We start from the raw sequence: 14705 nt of genomic DNA on the forward strand, positions 1-14705 counted from the left end.
GGGCTGCACTATCGTCAGTATCCTAAAGTCCACAGCAAGTTTGGCTTTGCAAATGCCTTTTTATACGTAGATATCTTCAGAGCCCCTGCTTTGGGGAGCCGCTGCCCCTGCATCTCCCTATTCCCAGGCTTCCCCGGTGAAACGAGAGACTTAAAGATGATCAAGTTAATGACTCAGCTTAATTCAGACCCAGTGTTTCTCTGAAGTCTAAAATCCTTTGAATCTGATGGGAGAGGAGAAGGAAGTGAAATGGGATAGTCTAAATAATTTGTAGTTAAAGGCAAGATTTATGTGGGGAATTACTACACAGAGCTTGGTTTTGAGTGTCTTTGGATCCTGGGAGCCAAATTCTCCCCCGACTGCACACGTGTGTCTCGCATGGCTGTGTGGGCACCAGGAGGTGGAGCGGTCTCCAGCCTCCCAGGGTGGAGGGAAGCCAAGCATACAGGGTCCCAAGAGACTGGGGCCTTGGCCCTGAGAGCCAGAGGAGGGTGAGGCTGTTGGCATACAAGGTAACTAGCACGTGGCTCTTCACCATCAAAAGAAAGACTCTGTGATGGCGGGGGAAGAAGTAAAATAAGACGAAGCAGAACAGGAACCACAGATTCTGATAACACCTCCGGAGGGGTCAGGCCTGGGGGACTCCAGGGTGCGCCTCAGACCCTTGTGTCTTGTCTGGCCCCTCCCTTTGCCAAACAGGCAGCCTGTAGAGTGGGACCATCTGGGGAGCCACAAATAAGAATTAGATTCTACTTAGGTCCAGCCCGGCTAAAATTAATTCTGAGAAGTTCAAAGATGGGAGCAGGAGAAAATTGAAATTCTAGCATCCTTTGCCACACACACATACATACCACACACACACAAACAGGCAAATACACAGACACACAAACTGCTTTATGAAGCCAGGGGCAAACTGAATTCATGGAACACACCAGTAACAGTACCTGCCACATAGTAGATGCTATAGAAGCGCTGTTTGATTCTCTACTTTAACTATAAACACTTATTATTATTGCACCTTGACTTTGTTTTCAAAGACCTGATTTGAACATTAAAAAGTAGCTAAGAAAATCACAGTCATATTCTTGTTTTTCTCAGTTACCACACCTGAGTAGGCAAAGCAATGAGCTAAAGGAGACCACCATGTACCTGAGGTTAGACCCTGGTGGGCGGGGCGGGGGGGCGGTGTCCGGTGGGAGGGCAGCTGCAGACAGGGCAGCGGGAGGCATGCCAAAGACAGGAATAAGCCTGGTTGACTGCTCCTATCCGAGGACTGCTGTTTGCCTGATTCTCCACGGAAGGGGAAAGAGCCAGAGAGATCTGAGACCCAGATCTGAACCACTCACCTGTGAACTACCTCACTGTGAAAATTACTGAGTTCCTCCAAGCCACTATTTCCTCTTTTACAAATGGATATGATGAAACCACCTCCCGGGAAGAAAGAGAAGGCTAAGTGACTATGTGCTGGTCAGCTGGCTTCTGCTTCTCACAATATTGGAAGTGTTCCATTAACTGGAGTTTCTAATGAAGCAAAAGAGATTAGGAAAGAAAGCCAAATCCATACCATGGAATGACATCCTACCAATCTACTCACAGTTCACTTGAGCATAAATGAACATGTATATAATCAGTTACAATTAATATTCATACCTAACTAGAGACTAGATGGTCCTGCTGGTCTTTCTGGCCCCTTCTCAGTGAGGGATCTCGGGAGAATTTTATCCAGGTGGACCTAACCCAAAGAAATACCTGCCCTGGTGCTTTCTCTGCCCTAGTCCTTTTAGGACCCTCTTCCATCTTCATCACTTGGCTATTTTAGTCTCTCGTCCTTCCTCATGTGCCCCACCAGTATCCAGCCCACACTCGTCTGCCTGGAACCATCCCTTCCGTCTAAGACAAGTTTCCAATTGCGGCCAATTCTTAATGCTTTTAGTTCAGAGTTTAAGAATCATCACCTTTATCTCTATGACAATTGCTGGTCCAAAATCCATTTTCTCTTAGTAAAATGAGAATAATCTCATAGTGTTGTTAGAAAATACTTACTTTTACTCAGTTAGCAAATTCTTGCCACCTATATAGTAAAAATATTTTTAATGTTAGCTATCATCATCATCATTATTATCATCTTCATAATCCAATCGTGCTCTTCTGAATTGGCCCCCAGAAGATGCCCTTCAAAATCACCTGCTGCAGGTTCTCTGTACATCAGAAGATGGGTCCTGTGAATCATCCTGACTTTTGGCAGGGAGAAGACAACTTTCAAGTGAGGTTTACAAACAAACAAAACAAAACAAAAACTAATTCCCTGATGATGCAAAAGTCATTTATTTCACGACTACTTCCTCAGTCCCACTTGAAACCTGTCCAAGTGTAGTTTTGTTGTTTATTTATTCAGTGCTACTCAGGTAGGAGCTTTTAGGGAGTTAATTTACCTCCAAGGGGCCAGCTTGGCATCTTTATCCTACATTCATGATGGAACCAACACAATCTCGTTTTAACACGTTAACATTCTGCTTCTCTTTGGAATTACTTAAGTGCTAAGTTTAAGCAGCACGTAGAGGGCCAGATTCAGTTTGTCCTTGGAAATGGAAACTGGTAGAAATCAACAGGGCTTCTGCGGATTGGGCATCCTCAGAGTTGGTTTGTAAATAAACTACTGCCGGGATTGTGATGTTTGGGATCAAATCCCAGACCTGATTGCAACAATGTAAAGAAAGGGACACCCCCCTGGGTTGTAATGTGACTGGCCTGGCATGAGGCGGTGGGAGTGACACCATGCGCAGGACAGAGCCTCTGTGCTCAGCAGATGGGGGGCTCCACCCACCAGGAAGAAGTGCGTTAAGAACAAGCAGGATCGTTTCCCGGATTCTGCGCTAGTCTGGTCAAGGTCTCCCCTGAGATTTTGCAGTTAGCTTTGTTTTGATTCTGTGCTCACTGAGAAACCTTCTGACTTTAGTCACCCCAGGCACCTTAATACCCAAAGGGGTGCCCTGGATCATGGAACTGAATTACTGGAATGGTAGCGCCTATCACTGTAGAGGAATACATGTGTTTTTGCAGCATAGAAATCAATTATCCATGAGTTCAGCATGATTCAGTCCCTCCAGGTCTGGTAAGGTCCCGGTAGACTTGAAAAACAGAGGTTCTGTATCAGAAAGCTGAGAAGCAAACTCTCAATGTTTTCTTAAATGCTGTTGTGCCTCAGTTTCTTCAACTGTAAAGCAGGGGAAAATAAAAGTACTTGCTTGGTACGGTTGCTGTGAGACTTCATGATGTAATAGATGTAAATTACATGCGTGTATGTATATGAAATGACTTAACATATGGAAGTACTGAGAATGGTGCCTGCTGGTCAGGGTGTCCCCAGAAGACCTCCCCCTCTTAGAGCACGCTGCTAGAAGCAGCCAGCTGATGCCTCGCTCTCACAGACTTTCTTACATGGTCTTCAGAGTACTTACCTCTTCCGGTCACTCCACTCAGAAAACTGGCAATCTCAAATAAAACTACACAGGCTCCATGGGTGTGTAACCTGTGTAGTTATATAGGAGGGCCTATGCTTGGCTTAAGGCTTGACTGTTACCATCATGAAGTTCTTAATAATTTTTCAGAACGGGACTTCACATTTTAATTTTGCACTGGGCCCTGCAAATTATGTAGCCGACCTTAGCTCCAGGTGACCAAGGACGAGCCAAGTGGCCTGTGTGAGCCTCTTCCTTTTCAAGTAACCTTATCCTTGTCCTATGGATGTTATGGAGATGATAGTGAGCGAGGTAGGGTGAATACAGACACAGACCCAGCCTTGACAGTGAGCAGAGTGGAGGCTTCTCAAGTGTGTAGTGACGTGTCCAGGCTACAGGCAATGAGTCCTCTCTCAGGGGGCTCAGGAGGCTCAAGGAAAACTAAAAGAGACTCTGGGAGTGCATCCCACCCCCATCACCACCCCCCCCCAAAAAAAATAACAAATGCACTTCGTAATTCATTGTGAGATGACTTGAGTTACTCAGAGAGACAGAGAAATCAACCTGGCTTTCAGCACAGAGAGTACCCCCAGAGCAGCTGGCCACTGCTGGGAAAGTGGGGACACGATCATTTTGGCGGGGGCCTCCCAATGGAGACCACTAAGGCGGGGCGGGGGGTGGGTGGCGGGAGGAGGAAATGACTGCTTCAGACAAGCAGCTGAAGCCAGGTAGCCTTGCAGGTGACGTCGTGTCAACCACAGGAAGCCCAGGGATACCCCCCAGTGAACCAGGAGCCAGCTGAGTGTCCCTACAAGATTCTCCCAGGAACTGCCTACTTGGGTGGGATTTTCACTAAATTCAGTAATGGGAGTTAGAGACAGCGTATTTTCAGGCGGTATTGGACACCGTCCCTCCTCTGAGTTTCCAAGATGGAGTGGTTCAAGGAAAAATGGAGAGTCTGCAAATAGTCCCATTTTTCTCGTACTTGTGCAATCTGTTCATGCAGTGAGTCTGACTTTGACACTGGAGGACAGGACCTGGTAGCCATGAAATCACTTCTCCATTCCCAGGTTAGCTCCTATCGTCTTCTGGTTTCCCCACCTGTGGCTCTGAAGGACCATGTAATTTACCAACAGTCACCAGCAGCACAGATGAGTGGACAAGCTTTCTGAAATGCTGCCTCAAATCCCCTTGCAAAGAAATCCATCTAAATATCCCCGTGCTCAATAAGTTCTTTGAACACTGCGGCTCACTTCGTTCTGATTTTAGAATCTAGAAATGCAGCGCAAGACATTTCTAAGCTGGGAATCTTCCGTCCTGGGGCAGGAGAACAGCAGCAGCCCCAGAGAAAATAATTTTCAAGACTGCAGAGAAAACAATGGCTGGAAATATGTTTGTTTATTGCCAACTCTTCCCATAGCCACTTACATAAGAGCTCGTGCTGAGACAGGCTGTCCTGCCCAGACTCAGGATCAGGAATTATGCTCTTTGGGATGATGACAGAAACAATGTGGGAACCACAGGGCTACGGCCAGTGACGCAGTCCAGGAAGGAAAACTGAGTGGTATGTGGCGATTAGTCTGCTCACAATGCCGGGATGGTTTCCTTGGGTGTTTTCAAGCTTGCGGGTGGTGGCACAGTCTGCAGGAGGGGAAAGGCTCTGTGAGCAAGATATGGCCAAAGAATAGTTTCTCGTTTTCCCGTTTTGAAGATAAAACAATGGACCAAACAGTGTGTGAGCTGAAGGGCAGAGTCAAAAGTTCAGGTATCTTCTGACCTTTCAGATCCATTCGGACTTTCTGAAAGCTACATAAATAAACACTGCATCCAAATCTGGGAGCACTTAAGAAGTTTGGACAACACTGTGTACATTTTGTTCAACTGTTTACTGCAAAAAAAAATTATATATAAAAATATATATATATAAAGCCATTCGTGACAAAATAAACATGGAAAACTAACTCTGCCAGAAAAAAAATGCAAAAGCCTTAGATTATGTTTAAGAGTCCAAAGGGACAAATTGCCCTCCCCCACGGTGATACTGAAAAGCAGATGTGCCAAGTTGCAGACCTATAATCAAGCCTGAGAAGCGGTCATGAGGCAGTCTAAACTATCCTCAATAGCCTCCCTCTGAAGGAGACGCCACAGCCTCTTTGTATAGACCGTTACAGGCTTTAAACATATATCAAAAATTTTTTCCCATATGTTTTAACTTAATGTGTAGTTTAAACATGGGCCCTTTCATCCTTGTTCCTTCCTTAATAGCCTTCATGAGTAATTGTCCACTTTGCTGCCTGCCATTCCTACCTGGGTGTGCATTTTTCTTCTACCAGACACACCTAATTCTTAGCGTCTGTCATCACGAATAAGGTTTCTGCTTGGTGCTTTGGAATGACAAGTTGAAACGAGCACAGACTAACACTCATAGGAGATATTCAATCAGCATCTTGTTGGTGGAGTCATGTTTCTCTCTCCTTACTTCAAGACTTTTCTCTTGCTTCCCTCCCCTTTCCCTTGGGCTTAACAGTGAACCTATTGAGTACTCTCTAAAGCTCTGATTTACACCAAACAAATAGTACCATTTCCATAAAGTAGAAAAACACTCCCTTTGGGAACCCAAGGTTGGCTTGAATCTATGTGAGTTTAGGGCTATGATTTATTTTAAGCAAGTTGAGGTCCAAAAGGACCAAAGGGAGAGGGACCCCATGAATGACGCATGGATCCCATCTCACTGGGCTTCACACAAGAACCTTTATTTCTCACCTGCATGATTTTCCACTCTTTCTTTCTACTCATTCTTCCCCAAACCCTCATGGACACGTTGGGCTCTGAGACGAATCATTTCTGATCTTTAGTTTACCTTTCAGAGTCTCTAAAAAACAGGAAAACTGAGAAAGGTCCTAAATGATTTAGGACTCATGGGTTACAGATGGAAGAAACACATCATGAGCCAGTTTAAGCCTAAAAGAGAAATTTATTTGTTCATATAACCAAACCATAAAAAAGGATTGTTGGATTGAGGGACCTGAAAACACCCTGAGGATACTCACTCTCTCTTCTTTTCACTCCTGGATGATGCCACTTTCCCAGATGAGCTTCTCCAGGAGGTGGAGATGCCATGGGCAAATCTCACCTCCTCACAGCTCAGGATCTGAGCAGATGGGCATTTCCTCCCCCTCCTCCCATGGATTAGAAAACAATCCCTGAGTGATGATGCTGATTGGCCCAGCCACAATGACTAAGCAAGTGAGGTATGTGATTGGCTCTCCTGGGTCATGTGTCCCATGTGACCAGGAGACAGGGTCGGTTACCAAAAGAGGTGGAGGAAGGGTGCTAGGCAGATTAAACAACAGCCACTACAGCATATGAGGACAAGAGAGCTCTGTGAAACCAAATCCACTGGCAGATGACTCCTCCCTGGGCTCTTCCTCCCTTCCTCACAGTCCCATCAGTGAAGGTTAAATACTACATGTGGTCTAGGGAGGTGTCAGACTCTCCATGTGAAGACAGAACAACAGTCAACATCCTACCATCCTGATAGAGAAAAGATCAGGAGGGATAGTTTGCCTGATTTTCCCACCAACTCCAAGAATTAATTAGAAATAAAATTTGAGGTTCACAGAAAATCATAGACACAGAGAATTGGAGAATACCTAAGGGAATCTAGATGATTTTCTACCTCTGGCCAGAGCTCCACAAAGCAGAGTGATGGTGGGTGGTCAAAGGTCTTACAGAGGACTTTGCATTAGGTGTGAGGTCAGACAAGGAACCTCTTAAGGCCCTTTGTTTCGACTCTGAGAGGCCAGGAGTCTATGAAAACATCCTGACCCAAAATTCGTTGATTCCATCCTTAAATTGTCCAAGACATTCCCTTCCTTGCCTTACTCTTACTTACTGATTTTAATGACCAACAGGCCTTGAAGTCAGGGATTCCATCTACATGTCTCATGTAAACTCCCTCCTCTGGCAAATTAAGCCCACACCCTTGAAGCCTAGAAATTCTCCGGCCCTTAGAAACTAGAGAGGTCTTCCCTTGGTTCTCATCCTGTTTTTGCCAACATTTGGAGGCTTCTTTTCTATAAATTTTGGCATTTTCCTTTCCTTTGTGTCTTGACTGAATTAACCAGATCACGGCTCAGAAGAGAAGCCTAATCTAGGATATCTTCAAACTAACTTTTTCTGGTCACAGAGAATTAGAGAAATTAAGAAAACAAGACAGAGAGTTGGCCTTTGTTCTCATTTCTCTGTTCCTTTCCTGGGGTTGGCAGAATAAGGACCTCCCCCAAAGATATTCACCTCCTAATCCAGGGAACGTGAGAATATCTTGCTTTACATGGCAAAGAGGTATTAAGGTTGCTATTAAACTGAACTTAGGATAGGAAGAGTATCCCGGTGGGCCCACTGTAACCACAAGGGTCCTTAATAGTGGAAGAGGGAGGCAGGAGAGGAGGCGGGAGTGATGCAGCACGAGAAAGACTCAACACACCGTTGCTGGCTTGAAAGATGGATGAAAGGGCCCATGAGCCAAGGAATGCAGGCAACCTGTAGAAACTGGAAAAAGCAAGAAAACAGATTCTCCTTTGGAGCCTCCAGAAAGGAATGAAGCCATGTAAACACTTGGATTTTAGCAGTGAGACTGCTAAACCCATGTCAGACTTCTGACCTACAGAACTGTAAGATAATAAATTTGTGTTGCCTAAGCCACTAAATGTGCGGTTCTTTGTTGAAGCCATAATAAGAAACCAATGCATTTCCTATTTCTTTCATGTGTGTCCTGAAATGGTAGGTTCTTTAGGATTCCAGCTGCTGGACTGTATAGAGACAGGTTAGTTTAGTGGACAAGGAGAACAGATTTGACTCTGTTATGACTTCACCTAGTGGCTTTGGGTAAACCAGTTTCCCTGGTCCTCAGTTTCCACATCTGGAAGATGAGGTAGTTTTACTAAACGATCACAAAAGCCTTTCTCCCGTTAAGTTCAGAGATTTGATATAATTGCCCTTTTCTTAATAGTGTAAAATGCTCCGGAAGCACCTGCCAACACCTGAGCTGTCCTCCAACCCCCAGCTATCTTCACTGCTCACAGCAGAGCTTTGGATACGGAGAGAAGGTCCATGTGATCACAGCTCTCTGGGGTCTCGTGCACAGTGAGTGAGGGCAGCAGTGGTCATAGCAGGCCCAGCAGCTGCCCAGTTTGCAATCTGCCCTCAGGCAGGAAATATGTAGTGCCAAGGAAGCACCGTTGGGGCTTAGGTGCTGGAATTCTCAAAACCCAAGTGGCCTCAGAAGTCCTGCTAATGGAGGGGAGACTTGTGTTGGTTTCGAAGGAGAGATGGGCTTTGGCTAAGGCTAGTCCGTGCACCGGTAGTGGTGAGAGGAAAGGCCCAGAGTGAGCTGGGCATGGTGAATAGACCAGGCTGGTGGAGGGGGAAGTTTCATAGTTGGCATAAAGTCAGAAAGACATGTCAAAACCAAGCAGTGGGGGCCTTGAAAAATTCCAGGACAAGGACACGAAGACTGCAAGACCTCCTTGAGGCCCTATTGCACTTTGTACCACACTGTATACACAAAGTTTAGTACAGTATTGGGCTCAACACAATAGGTGCTCAATATTTGTTGCATGAATGAATGAAGCATCAACACTTTTTGAGCAGGACACTGCTATAACCCAAGATGAATTTAAGGACGATAAGTAGGACCTCACTATGCAAAACAGATTGGAGGAGGTAGAGATGGAATGTCTGGATACCAGCCAAGAGTCTGCCAAACTGATTCAGACATAAGGGCCAAGCTGGGCTGTTGGGTGGTGTGAACTGAACGGAGGAGACCCATGGGCCATTAGGACTTTCCCTAAACCATTCCAGCTGGGAGGATGTCATTTTCATTCACGCACATCTCCACGGAAGAAGCCCCACCACCTCATGAATAAGAACAATGTAACAGCCCAGACGGGCCAGGACGCACTGCACAAAATCCTCAGGCTACAATTTAAGCATCACTAACCCACATCATGTTTTCAGTGGAAATGACCACTAATCTCCTCACAATTATTCTCCCTGTAATCAAAGCTGGTTCTTAGTACACCCTTGCCTTCCCTAGACTCAACAACTCTAATTCCCCTAACTGCTTTCAGAGGTCCATTCACCGGATCTTCTAATTATTTATATTTTTCTCCTCTGAATCCTCTCCAATTTCCCTCTCCCTGAAGCCATTTACCTGAATCTTGCTTGAGTCTCACTCATCTGATGGGCCTGCTTTTCCTCTAAGTAGTTGACAAGAGGGAGACTTGCTCTCATGGGAGCATCACAGTTAAGTTCCAAGTCCAGCCAGCCAAGGACTCAGACTGTCCTTGCCTGGAGGATTTCCCACAGGAATCAGCAAGGAGCGCACATCCAGACAGTGTCTGGCCTCAGATCCCGGGGCGGGATGGGATCTCGCCATCCTCTTCCTCTTCATCATCCTCCCTAAGCTTCCCTATCTTTGTATTAGCCGAAGTCCATGCTGGCGGGGACAGAAGTGTAATTGATGGCCTTGAGGGATATCAAAGTGCCATTGAGCAAACCCACAGCTCGACAGCCGCGCAGGTGCTTCCTGCAGCAGGGAGGGAAAGAAGTGTCTTTAGAAAGCCCTAAATAACTCTAGGCACGGATGTCAACTTGACAAATGACTCTTAAGAAACAGCCCCGTTGTTCTCTGTTGTGTGATTCATCCCAGGCGGTGCCGGGGTGGGCGGTGAGGCCCAGCCGTGAGTCCCACGTTGTCACTGGGGGCCACTCTTCGGCTCACTTCTCAGGAGGGATAGGAAGGCACTTGTATCGGTTCTCTTGGCCTCGGTCACTTTCACCTTGTTTTCCAGTGGTTTTATTTAGTGCATCCCGGATTTGTGCTGATTTGGTTTGAGGCACATTCAGTGGAGAACGGGAACCGTGGGGTTGCTCTCTCTCAGCTTCCGGCCATCTCTCTCCCTTTGATGTTGGGACCCAGCGCTTCTTGCAATCAGAGTATCAGAGACCACAGCCTCCTCAGGACAAGACCCCGTTTCGTTTCCAAATCCTCAGTTCCTCAAAGAACTGGCTTGAGTGCTTGTCAAATGTTGCGTGGATGAGTGAAAAGATCCCAAGACCAAAAGGCATGATAGGTAGATTCTGGTCTTGACTCTAAGAATATGTAGCGGGGACCTTGGCCATGTGCTCAAGGTCTCTGAGCCTTCACATCCTCATCTGTAAAATGATAAGGCAAGCTCTTAGTTACCCTCAAACTCAGACCTGCAGAGGCTGATTGGGGCTTGCACTTGGCTCAGGAGAACAAAGGCAAGGCAAACGTGAAGTAACGACAATTGTTTTGCACACCCAGCAGCAAGACTAAACAACAGCATGCTGAAATCCAGGTAAAATGTGCATAATAATTTCAATTAGTAGGTAGGCCTGGAGGGCCTCTCCAATGATACTAAATGCAGGTATTGTAAGTAGCGAGTGGGCTGGTGTGTGGCCTTGGGCCTTTGCCCAACAAAACACAGCATGATCAGCCCCCCTGAATTTATTGGGTGCTCTTTACCAAGGTGTCCCAGCCACCAGACTATGACATGTATATCAATTCTTCCGCTTATGGTGTTTCTTCTGTGAAACCGCACAGCAAACCCATTGTCTGGGGAAGGACATCCCACCAACAGAGGCAATTTTGTGCATGTGAGTTGTGCAGAGGAGCCTACACAAGATGGGGTGGGTGGTTTGTAATGAGATCCTGGGTGTGCCCTAAGGAGACTGGCCAGTGTGTCCCAACACAGAGCCTGTGTCTCAAAGCGGTTATCATCTGATTGATTTCCCCAGGCCAGTAGATGTGCTCTGGGTTTTAATGCCCTTGGTTTCCATCAATGACAGCTTTGTTAGTATTAACAGAAAGCAAGACAAATTCGTTTGAAATCAAGGACTCATAGACGCCTGAATATTCGTCTCTGAGTTGAAAATGCTTACAACCTTGAGAAAGAAGAGTTGAGTGAAATTGGCTTACTTATGGAAAGGCATTTTAGCAACTGGAATTAATGATCACAAAAGTTTTCAGAAGTTTTAACAACCCCAGTTTCCCCCGGGAGTCATTTTTGGTTCTTATATACAGATTACTGATGCCCCTGACCACCGAGGTGCTTGGGGCTGGTAGAAGTTGGTTAGTTAGGATTCTGGCTTACCCTTCATTTTGACCTTCCTTTGTGTAAAGCATCTAGTTACTCTCACACCTCGGCTTGGCTTGGCTTAGGCAGGGGCTATGGTCTGAATGTGTCCCTGCCAAAATTCATAGGTTGAAATCCTAAATCCCGAAGATGATGGTATTAGGAGGTAGGGCTTTGGGGAGGTGCTTAGGTCACAAGGGTGGAACGCTCATGAATGGGATTAGTGTTCTTATAAAAGAGACCCTACAGCACTCCCGAGCCCCCTCCACCACGTGAGGATGCAATGAGAAGTCTGTGACCCAGAAGAGAGCCCTCACGGGAACCTGCCCATGCTGGCACCTGATCTCGGATGGCCAGCCTCCAGAACTGTGAGCCATAAATGTTTGTTGTTTATAAGCCACTCAATCTGTGGTATTTTGTCATAGCAGCCCGAACAGACACAGACAGCAGGTTGGACAGGAAGGGGCTTTGTTTCAGCTGTGGATCTTTGCCAGAGTCTGGTATCCTCTGGGGGATAGACAGACCTTCCTGCAGAATTGAGAAAAATACAAGGAAAAAGAGATGCTCTTACACCAAGACGTCAACACCTGCACACACCTGCACAAATACATAGACACACACAAGTGCACACACGAGTGTGCCTCCATCACTTATTAGCTGGGGAGCCTGCTTAAGTTAATTAACCTTTTCTGAGCCTTGGTTTTCTTGTTTATGAAATGAGGAAAATAAAAGGACCAAATCATAGTGTCGTTGCTAGGATTAATAGAAATAATATCTGTAAAGCACTTAGCACAATGCCTGGAATATTCTAAGGGCTCAATAACTGACAGATAACAGTAATACTACTGCTAATAAAAATCTCCTCTTTCCTAACACAAAATCTTCAGCCCCTCAGCACCCTGTAGAAAATCAGAGGTGATTTCGTTTGGGGTTTTCCGTAGGGTTCACTATGAAGCAGAAGAACAATGTAAGTTAGAGGCTATCCATATCTATTGTTGCAAATAAGAATTCCTGGAATAGAAACCATCTACAGCTACCTAAGTTTGAGGGGACTTGCCTTCTCATTTTATAGATGAGGATATGGGGGCAGGGACATGGACCCCCTGGCCTAAGTTTCTAAGACCCAAAACTAGCTATCATGACTCTTGGACTTGGGATCTTTTCACTTATCCATTCATTGTTTGGCAAGCACTTAAATAAGCCAGTTCTTTGAGGAACCGGGCATAGGAAGAGGAAAGGTACCTCTGCCCTCAGGAGCCCACAGTCTTTGTTGCTATGATTGCTGGAAGCATGGGGAGCTGACATCAAAGGGAGAGCGACCTCCAGATGCTTAGAGAGAGCATCCCCACGGTTCCCATCCTCGGCTGAATGCAGCTTAAACCAGATCAGCACAAATCCAAAAAAGCAACCTGCACTGTGCATAGGACTGAACCAAGGCGTTCACACTGAGTGCTTGGCTTCGGGCCTTCGCCCCTTCTGAGTCCCTCTCTGTCTCTCTGATTATAATGAAGTTTTTGCTCTATGGGGCAAAGAGTCTTAATTAGTAAGGGACCAAGAGTTTCATAATCTTAAAAAAGAGCCAATATTTCTCAAACACCCTCTCACTCATACCTGTTCGAGGGGAAACAAGAGAGACGTCAATATCTGTTACTCTGGAACTCACAGTGTAAAATCAGTTTACTAAAACAAACTCCCACCACAAAGATCCAGCCACCGGTCTAGAGGTGTGAATTTTCACACCTGGGGCTTCCGAAGGTAAGGATGTCCTGCTGAACATGAGATCTGCAGCTTGGGAGTCGCCCCCCCGTCTCAAACACCAGCTCCCTGGCCACAGGGATCTGCATTGCGTTTGTTCACTACTGCACCTCCAGTGCCTAGAGGAGTGGCCAGGCTTTGTAGCGAATAAATAGTTACTGAAGAAATTTATTGAACGTATAAATATCTACTGAATGCATTTGGGTGAGTTACTTGCCTCCTCTGTGCCCAGGTTCTTCATCTTGAAAAGGATATAGAATTGTTGTGAGAATGATTGGTTTCATCGTGTAAACCTCTTGAAAACAGTGCTGATTAATGTTAAATATTTCTGGGCATACGTCTTCCCATCAATGGTGCTTTTCCTATGTTCTCATAGAGGATTGTCAGATATTCAGCTATTTAACAGCTTTATCTTATAATTATTTCAGTCAAATGATGCTATCAGGAAAGTCCTGAAAGGTTGGGGTTGTTGGTGTTTGTTTATTGTTTGGCTTGATTTTTTTTTTTTTTGTTAAAAAGTCAGATATGCACAGGGTGCCTTGGGTTTTTTTTTTAATTTTATTATTTATTTATTTATTTATTTATGGCTGTGTTGGGTCTTTGTTTCTGTGCGAGGGCTTTCTCTAGTTGTGGCAAGCGGGGGCCACTCTTCATCGCAGTGCGCGGGCCTCTCACTGTCGCGGCCTCTCTTGTTGCGGAGCACAGGCTCCAGACGCGCAGGCTCAGCAGTTGTGGCTCACGGACCCAGTCGCTCTGCGGCATGTGGGATCTTCCCAGACCAGGGCTCGAACCCATGTCCCCTGCATTGGCAGGCAGATTCTCAACCACTGCGCCACCAGGGAAGCCCTGCCTTGGTTTTAATCCCATTATTTTACATGAAGTATGATGTTGTGTTCAGATTCAGTTGTGATACCAAAGGAGCCAGTTACATTTGGACACTTGATCCCCTTCCTACATAACGAGGACATGCCACCTCCTAGACACTAATGATCCCCTAGAAGCAAGCACTTCATGGAAAGAAGGCCTCCAAGAGCCTTCCAGATGGTGAGCAGATCACGCCAATCTCCTGAGATCATAGATCAGGCCTCTCACCTACACCCCTCCAGAAACTTCAGCTCAGACACAAATGAAGTAAATATGGTCTAACTTAAATCAAAACCAAGCAAACAAATACACCTGAAACTAACAAACATTGTAAGTCAACTATACTTCAATAAAAAATTAAATTAAAAAAGAAAACAAACAAACAAACAAAACAACTAGCAAAATGTGTGAATACCTTAAAACTAAGATATTGGAGCAACTTATGGACATGAGTTCATCAAGTCTT

The 14705-nt window shown here is 45.7% G+C and overlaps 1 long non-coding RNA gene across 2 annotated transcripts; it reads right to left on the reverse strand.

Moving 5' to 3' along the window:
* Positions 1 to 4841: 4841 nt before the first annotated feature.
* LOC309647778 lies at positions 4842 to 13930 on the reverse strand. 2 transcript variants are annotated; one of them, XR_014256285.1, is made up of 3 exons: positions 6509 to 13930; positions 6222 to 6346; positions 4842 to 5099 (listed from the first exon to the last, which is right to left on the reverse strand). It is a non-coding gene; the product is annotated as an uncharacterized lncRNA (long non-coding RNA). The 2 variants fall into 2 exon arrangements; XR_014256286.1 differs by having other exon boundaries at positions 6222 to 6419.
* Between the last annotated feature and the right edge of the window lie 775 nt (positions 13931 to 14705).

Source organism: Balaenoptera physalus (assembly GCF_965194825.1).
Source record: "Balaenoptera physalus genome assembly, chromosome: 18".
In the NCBI taxonomy this organism is placed as follows: Eukaryota; Metazoa; Chordata; class Mammalia; order Artiodactyla; family Balaenopteridae; genus Balaenoptera; species Balaenoptera physalus.